At 50.0% G+C, this 8,389-nt stretch overlaps 1 long non-coding RNA gene across 1 annotated transcript in view; it reads right to left on the reverse strand.

Moving 5' to 3' along the window:
• The window catches only part of Gm31829, a 46,363-nt gene extending 39,228 nt beyond the window's left edge, over positions 1-7,135 (reverse strand). Inside the window, exons 1-2 of the long non-coding RNA XR_872956.2 lie at positions 6,264-7,135; positions 5,061-5,375 (exon numbers count right to left, since the gene is read on the reverse strand). This is a non-coding gene — a long non-coding RNA (predicted gene, 31829). The remainder of the gene's footprint in view (positions 1-5,060; positions 5,376-6,263) is intronic.
• Positions 7,136-8,389: the final 1,254 nt, after the last annotated feature.

The following is an 8,389-nucleotide window of genomic DNA, read 5'->3' on the forward strand; positions in this document are numbered from 1 at the left end:
CACCTAAATGTAGGTGGCACCTGCTGCTCGCAGCCCAGCCATAAGGAGGTCTAAGAGAAAAGTTTTCACCTTTTTTGCTTCTGTGTCTTGCCGGTGCGTTCATCTACTCTGTTTCTGCTGCTGCCCTTGCTGCCGTCATTCATTGCCATCAGAACCCAGCTTCCTCCCATGTGAACTGAAGACCAGGTAGCTCTCCAGGAAACCACTAGGCTTCCAGAGCCTGACTGGGATTGCTGAGACATTCAGCCTCACAGACAGAACAACTATCAGGTCCTTAGCCTCTTTAGAGTGAAGACAGCTATTAATGGGCTACCTACACCATGTAGTATAAGCTAATCCAATAACCTGGACCAAAAATACACCCAGTGTTTACTGGTGTTGCCTCTCTTAAGCCTCCCATGCATGGCTTGTCTGGTCAGTGCTCCCCTGAGGCATTTCTGGGACACTCTAAAGTTCCAGGACACTGTGACTGCAAATCTCCAATGGGCTCTTCGCCTGGAATAGTGGAGTCATGTCACCTTGTCACGTCACCACTCTCAGAGGTAAGGGGGGGGGCTTGTAAGCATTCTAACAGGCAGTAGAAGGATGGACTTAAAGTGTCTGCTTTGGAGCTTTGTTAGCGGGAAGCCTGACCACTAAGTCACCAGACACAGCCTGTGGAACGAATGAAGATGGTTCTTTGGTCTCCTCTGGACTTGACAACTTAAAGTATTAACACATTACTGGGAATGCAAGTGTTCAGAATATTGAATGACATTTTTTAAAAAAAAAAATGGTTCTTGGGGCTGGAGAGATGGCTCAGTGGTTAAGAGCACTGACTGCTCTTCCAAAGGTCCTGAGTTCAAATCCCAGAAACCACATGGTGGCTCACAACCATCCGTAATGAGATCTGATGCTCTCTTCTGGGGTGTCTGAAGACATCCACAGTGTACTTACGTATAATAAATAAATCTTTTTTAAAAAGGGTTCCTCTGTCCCCCCAAAGTGGTTGTAAATTTGGGCAATATCTCCCCAAAGGGGTGCAAGGGCATGGATTTATCTGTATGAAGAAAATGACAGAGCATTCTTAGGTATCTTTTAAAGATGTAGTGTTTCCAGGGAGAATGATCTGTTTATTGAAAAAGTTATGGCCTGTTGTGGTGGCACACGCCTTTAATCCCAGCACTCAGGAGGCAGAGGCAGGTGGATTTCTGAGTTCGAGGCCAGCCTGGAGGTGAGTTCCAGGTCAGCCAGGGCTATACAGAGAAACCCTGTCTCGAAAAAAAAAAAAAAAAAGAAAAAGAAAAGAAAAGAAAGGAAGGAAGGAAGGAAGGAAGGAAGGAAGGAAGGAAGAGAAAGAAAGAAAGAAAGAAAGAAAGAAAGAAAGAAAGAAAGAAAGAAAGAAAGAAAGAAAGAAAGAAGAAGTTATGGACAGCACAGGAGGAGACAGAGCCCTGGAATGCTGGGATTGGGGCAGAGAAGATGCCAGAATAACTCAAGAGGCATATGAGGGTCTGGGGGTGGGGTGGGGAGGGGCTGCTCCCAGATCAGCCCAGGGATGGAGAGGGCCGAGAACCGCACAGCAGCTGGGAATGTTCAGGCTGCAAAGAGGAAACTGTTTGCCCGGGTGCGGGCTGGACAGGGGTTCAGACACTGCTGTGACTTGAATGCTTGCCCCGTGGAAGGCGTGACTCTCAGAGTCAGATGCCCGTGCTGTGTAGAGGTGTGAGCTCTGGGAGGTGCCTGGGTTGTGGTAGTCAAGAGAATGTCAGAGGTTTTGTCATAAAAGCAAGCTCACACTAACAGATTCGCTCATTCTGCCGTGCGTGTGGCCATCCATCGGGACCCTCACCATTCTGGCACCATACCCGGGACCTCCCAGGCTCCAGAACCTCCTGATAAACGTGCCTGTGTTTGTTTTTCTGTTTGCCTTCCAGCGCTGGAATGCTACCCAGGGCCTCACATGTGCTTGACGAGTGTCTCCCACTTAGGTACATCCCCAGCCCTTGGCATTTTTTGAGATAGTCTCTGGTTATGTAGCCAGGCTGGCTTCAAATGCACAATCCTCCTGCTTCAGCTTCCCTGGGGCTAGAATTACAGGTGTGTACCACTACAGTTAGCTAACCCTGTGTTCTTTATAAGTTACCCAATCTGCGGTGTTCAATGAGGCCAGAGAAAATGGATTAAAACATCATGGGCAAGGCCATAGTGAGAGTGTGTCCCCACGAGGCTGAGTCAGGAGAGGCTCTGGGTGAGGGTAGAGGGTGAGGAGAGAGTGGGCAGCCTGGTCCGACTCACTGATTTGACTTTTGCACGTGCCTGCCCATTTACTTCAACTACCGAGCACCACTGTGTATCCTAGGACTAAGGAAGGGATGGGGAGTGAGGTTAGCAGGATAATGCAGCTGGATCCAGAGACGTCCATGTCATCGCTGTGGAGTTGGTGCGCAGGTTAGAACATTTGGAATTGCCCTTGGTGGGGTTAAGAGGGACTTCCAGAAGCTCAACTTTGTGCATGTTGGCTCTGGAATGTTTACTGACCACTCAGGCAATGGCAGTAGGCATCTGAGTCTGGAGATAGGGGGAAGTTCCTGCTGGGGTCTGGTCCAGTGATAGCATTGGAGCCTGCATCCTGATGAGTTTGCCACTAAGCCAAGCAGCCAGGAGAAGGCTGGCCAGACCCTTTGGCATGCTATGTCCAGCAGGAAGGAACTGGGAAGAAACTTCTACTCTGTAGCTGGGTATTGGGAAGAACCCAGTGATGGAGAGTGGTGAGGCAGGGGGACAACCAGATGGACCCTCTGTGTGTCTCTGATCCTGAGTGTTTCCAAGACAGGACGCTAGTCAGCCCAATGTCACCAAAGGTCAAGTAGAATGATATCTGAATGTGACCAGACAAACACTGTGCTGGGCACAGGACACAGCAGAACAGTAGAGGAGACCCCCACAGCTGGCTTCAAGTGCGGAGTGCTTTCTGTTACCCAGTACTTGTGGCACAGAGCAAGACAATCCCTCCGGTATCTGTTTCACTTTCTATGAAGTGAGGGCTTGCTGGATTCTTCTGGCTGGGCATTCATGCAGACCCAGGCACACCTATCACTTTCTTCATGAAGTCCTGAGTCTCTGAGAGGTCTCTCAAGGTGAGCTACTGCCTGGGACCCTTGGGACAAGCAGGTGATCTGAGAAGGAACACTGCTGGGGTTAAGGCAGAAGGTCAAGGGCCTGTCACTCTACTCTGTGCGTCTGCATCAGATTTCCTACCCGGCTGCCCACAGCAGGAAGAGCGTTTGAGTCAGCAGGCCACTAAAAACTTTGCAGAAGGCGACAGACTGGGGACAGGTGTGGCACTGGGGGAGTGGAACAGACACTCTGTGTTTGTCACAACTGTACAAAGTACATATAATGTACCATAGAACACGCAGGACATAGGCACTGCATATTAAGGTGTGCCCATGATCCCTGTGTTTATCATTGGTGGGAAGAGCCCTGTGCTGTGGTCAGGATCCTGACTCTTTTAACATAAACTTGGGATCATAGAAGATATAGGGAACCTGAAGTTAGGATGCACCCAGGATCAAGGAGGGAGAGAGGGGAACACTTAGGACAGATCTCAGGTCCCCAAAACTGCTGGGCCAGAGATGTGCAAAACCCCCATGTTTCTGACTGTCTGTGAGGTCCCTGCAGAACCTAGGAAATGAACCAGGCACCAGGCAAATCTCAGGCCTCATTAACAGAGAGTCTGTACCTGTGGGTGTCCCTCTCTGGTTCTTTGTGCGGGTGGCATGGTTTGTATCCTGCTCTGATGAGCACATGGCCCTGGGAGTGGGTGACTGCTGCTGTCACATCCTTGTCTCTTAATTGCCGCAGGAGGGAGGATGCCCTGGGAGTGGTATGGGTTTGAATTTAAATAGAAAAGAGATGGAGGAGCCAAAGATCTAGGACATTTGAAAGGCAGCACGGCCCTCCAAGTGAACTTCCAGATCGTGCTGGTTCCGAAGAAGGGAGAGGGGGAGGGGAAATGAGGGAGTTGGTGAAGAGCCAGAATGGATGAGGCGCTGGATAGAGAGGCTTTTCCTCAGTGTGACCAGTGGCCTTGGGGAAAGGCACGGGCCGTCATGTTTCATGTAGGAGCATGTGATCATGTTTCATGTAGGACTGTGTGGAAAACAGGCACTCCCGCCCTACTGAGTCTGGGTCCCTGCCTCACAGGGCACCGAGGTGATTCCCGCACAGTAGAGTTGAGAAACTACTTTGCAGACTCCCCACTGGCCAGTTCACCCAGCTGGGAAGGGGCAGCATAAAGGACTCAGGTCAGTGTGATTGCAAAGCAAGGGCTTGTGCCGTGTATGCAGCTCATGCCTCTCAAATCAGCACTGGAAGCTTTTAACAGAATACATAGTTCATCATCCAGGATTCCCCAAACACACACACACACACACACACACACACACACACACACACACACACTATCAGGATTAAGCAGTGTGTAGAACTAGAACCTACCTAACGCGGCATTCAAGTCCCAGAGAACAAGACAGTGTGCCTAGGGCCACATGGCTGCACTGTCCTCCCACAAGGGAGAGGTTCACGAATGAACTGGAACCTCAGACTCACTGGCCTGAAATCAGATGGGGACAGGAGACAGCACACTTTACCCCAGCTCCCCCTGAGTAGCGGGAGTCTACTAACCACCTAGAGGAGCTGGCTAGAGGGTCAGACGTCTGGAAGGGTTAGTACAGGAAGCTGGGGACAGGGAAGAGGAAGAAGACGAGTCTCAAGCCCTTTAAATCTATGATCTAGCCAGCACGGGCCAGTCTCTTGAAAGCATCCAGGAAACCTTTTGAAAGCCCACCATCGAACCACGAGATGTCCCAGCAGAGAAAGACACTTGACCCCAAGCCTAATGGCCTCAGTTTGATTGTGGGGGTCACATGGTGGCAGGAGAGAACTGACCCCTGAGGCTGTCCTTTGACCCCACATGCATGCGTGCACACAGACCCACCCACATACATACATGCATATACATGCAGACATGCACACACACGATCACATACAAGTGGAAAAGAATAAAGTAAGCCTACCGCTCATGTCACCACAGGCGGCCGTATGAAGGGGGGAGGTACAGAGGTGAGACCGGAGTTGACAGCTGCTGGTCACTGCACCTGGTCATCTTTGCCTCTGTAAAGACAGCCTTACCAGGTGGGCCTCTTCCTCCAGCTGACAGACAAAGCCAGAGATCACACCTGCCGGGATCCCCTTGATGTGTGTGATGAGGGAAGAGCAGGTTCGGAGGTCTTTTTCTATAGTTTCATCCACCTCTGAGACCTTTGAAGCATTTTTATAATCCATATTCTCTGGAAAAATTTTTAATTTCATCTGTACTGCTGGGAGCCTTCCTGGAGGAAGAAAAATGCTGATTTAAACAATACCGGATCATTGTGAAGTATGAAATTCATTTTGTGGGTGTCAGGCATGTTCTGTGAGCAGTTGAGACTCCTGGAAATAATGAACAAAGCCCACAGCTCACAGAACAAGGGGCCTTAGCCATCACAGGTTGAGCTGTGGTTCCCCAAGCCCAAAGACACTCCCCCCTCCCTCGTCCTCCCCACTCCCACTCAGCTCGAAGGCTTTCAGAGTTAAGATGCGTTTATCTTCATCCTCAGGGGTGCAATGTAGCCATTGCACCTCCTAACTGAAGGAGGTTCACACATTTGTATCTGGAGCTGGTAGCCCCCGAGCCCAAGGCGAGTCCTTTGGCATGTGAGACCCTTTTCTCTTTATGAGCCTTGTCCAAAGTGATGGAGGGCTGTTTCAGAAAACGGAATTGGCTGGCACGGTATCAGGATGAAGCAGTGCGTAGGATTAGAATCTGGATGGTGCGTGGAATTGGGAGCTACATCGAGAGGAAAATGAAGGTCCTTCCTCAGCACTTAGGAGGCATCATCTTGGGGGGGGGTGCCCCACCCTCAGCCCCTCATGGGAGGAGTGAAGGCAGAGGCTGGCTCTCCTGGGGTTTGGAGAGGCCAGAAGCACACGCAGTGTTCAGTGCTGACTTGTGTTGCCCCCAGCATCTCGCTGTAGCCACGGGACAGACTCTGGGGCGTTTCCTCACACATCAGATCTGGCCACGCAGCCCCAGAAAGCAAAAGGCCAGAGTTACAGAAAGCCAAGAAGAGATTTTAAGGGTGAGGTGAGGCCTCTCAGCCTACCGTCAGGGCCCTGACATGGGTTAAAAGGAGGGATGAGGGTCAGGGCAAGGGGGAGGGATGCAGGTGTGTGTGTACCTGAGGATCCTTGGTTACCAAGTGGTCCAGTTGATCACGGAGTTCCCAAGCTGCAGAGTGAAGAAGGATGTCCTTGATGTTTGTGAGGACAACTCTGCTCCCATGTATCTGTCAATGAAGCCCTGAAGTTGATGAATCCAAGATGGCTGCAGGCTCAGGACAATGCCTGGAGACTCCCAGGCAGCTGACATAAAACACCCCATTTCCCTGGTTGTGGAATCGTCAGTTTCAAAGGGGCTGAGGTGGGTGAGGAGCCTGCCGCTTTAGACAGACACTCCTTATGAGATCAGTGCGCCCATCTGAAGAGTTCAGAGGGATTGTTGCCTGAAGCTGAGAGACAAAGCAGATAGATGCACAATGCAGGCAGAGAGCTCAGGCCTCTGCCCACTTTCAGTTGCCTTCTGGGACAGATGACAAGTCCTTTTTCAGAGAAGCAGTTGTCAAGGGTTCTATGCTACCAGCAAGTAGTGTGGAGTCTTGCATACTGTAGATATCAAGGAAATCTAGGCACCACTGAGTACAATGCTCAGTGGACGGGTCTCTATGCAGACTCTAACCAGGCAGGACTCACCTCCCTGGGCATCCAAGAGGCACCCGTGATGCCCACCCTCCTCAGAAGACCCTGCTTAGGAGAAGTCTATGAGGAGTTTCTATCTCTTGAATCCAGGGACTGTGAGGGGAGCCCGGACGTCTGCTTAGGTTTTCCTTATGGCTCCTGGGTCTGTTTAAATTTATTTTGTTGCTGAGGATTGAACCTGGGGTTTTACATCTGCTAAAATATAGAAAAGGATGCTGAAACTCAATCAGGAAAGAACCATACAACCTAACAGTCGTACTCGTGGGCAGACAGGAGCTGGCACGTCAGTAAAGATGAGGTATGGATGGCAGTGGAGAACCTGTAAGCATGCGCAGCTGCAGCAACCGGGAGGAAATGCAAATTAAAGCTAGGAGACAGCACACCTGTCAGAATGCTAGAAGCAAAGAGCTGCTGAGCTGCTGCCAGATACTGGCAAGAGTGAGCAGGGAGCAGGCACAGTCACGTGGGCACCACTGTCAGGAAGAGGGAGAGCACCTTGGAAAACAGCTAGACAGCTTTCATGAATAAAACATCCCTTCATTATTCTCAAACAAATCCTGGCGTAGTGACTCTCAGCCTTCCTAACGCTGCAACCCTTTAATACAGCTCCTCATGTTGTGGTGACTCCCCCCGCAACCGCAATATTATTTTTATTGCTACTTCATAGCTGTAATTTTGCAACTGTTATGAACTGTAATGTAAATATCTATGTTTTTTGATGGTCTTAGGAGACCCCCTTCCGTTGAAAGGGTCATCTGACCCCCCACAGGGGTTGTCACCTACAGGTTGAGGACCACTGTTCTAGTGGCTTTATTCAGAGCAGAAGTTGGGAACTGCTCAGGTTTCTTCGGCAGAGGAAGGGTTAAATGGGGGCAATCAGAACCATGGGATGCTGTTTACAGCAAAAAAGACCGAAGTATTGACAGCTACAACATGGATAAATCTCTAGCGAGTTGTGCTGAATGGAGAATGTCCCCAAAGAAGACCAGCTTTACAGCTCCATTTCATGGCAATTTTGAAACAATGACATTTTAGAAATGTCAATTAGATTAGCGCTTCTCAGGGGCTAGAGAGTGGGACGGCGGTGGCTCTGGAGGTCACAGCAACACTCAAGGGGTCCGTCAGATGAAGTTATACCAGAAAAGGGTATTGCATCCCCTGGAGCGGGAGTTACAGGTGGTTGTGATATGAGTCCCCCTAAAGAGCACCATGAACTCTTAACTGCTGGGCCATCTCTCCAGCCCCACTAAAATCTTTTGTAAGGGAGACGTAACATATAATATTCATGTTTTTATCAGGGATTACATCATGCTTTTCTTAAACATTCTGTAGCCTTTTCCATGTGGTCTTTCCCCCATCTCTCTCCGTTCTAAATCTCGTTGCTCTAATGTCTATAATGTTTGCACTTAGGTCATTTCATGGGATGCTCTCCCAGAAGTGGAGTCAGAGGGTTGGAAACATGCCCCTGAGGCTCCTAATGTAGGATTTCAAGTGGCTTTCTAAAGAGCTCTGCTGGTGCTGCGTTCACAGCAGAAGTGTGTGCGCCCCC

Source organism: Mus musculus, chromosome 12 (genome assembly GCF_000001635.26).
Source record: "Mus musculus strain C57BL/6J chromosome 12, GRCm38.p6 C57BL/6J".
In the NCBI taxonomy this organism is placed as follows: Eukaryota; Metazoa; Chordata; class Mammalia; order Rodentia; family Muridae; genus Mus; species Mus musculus.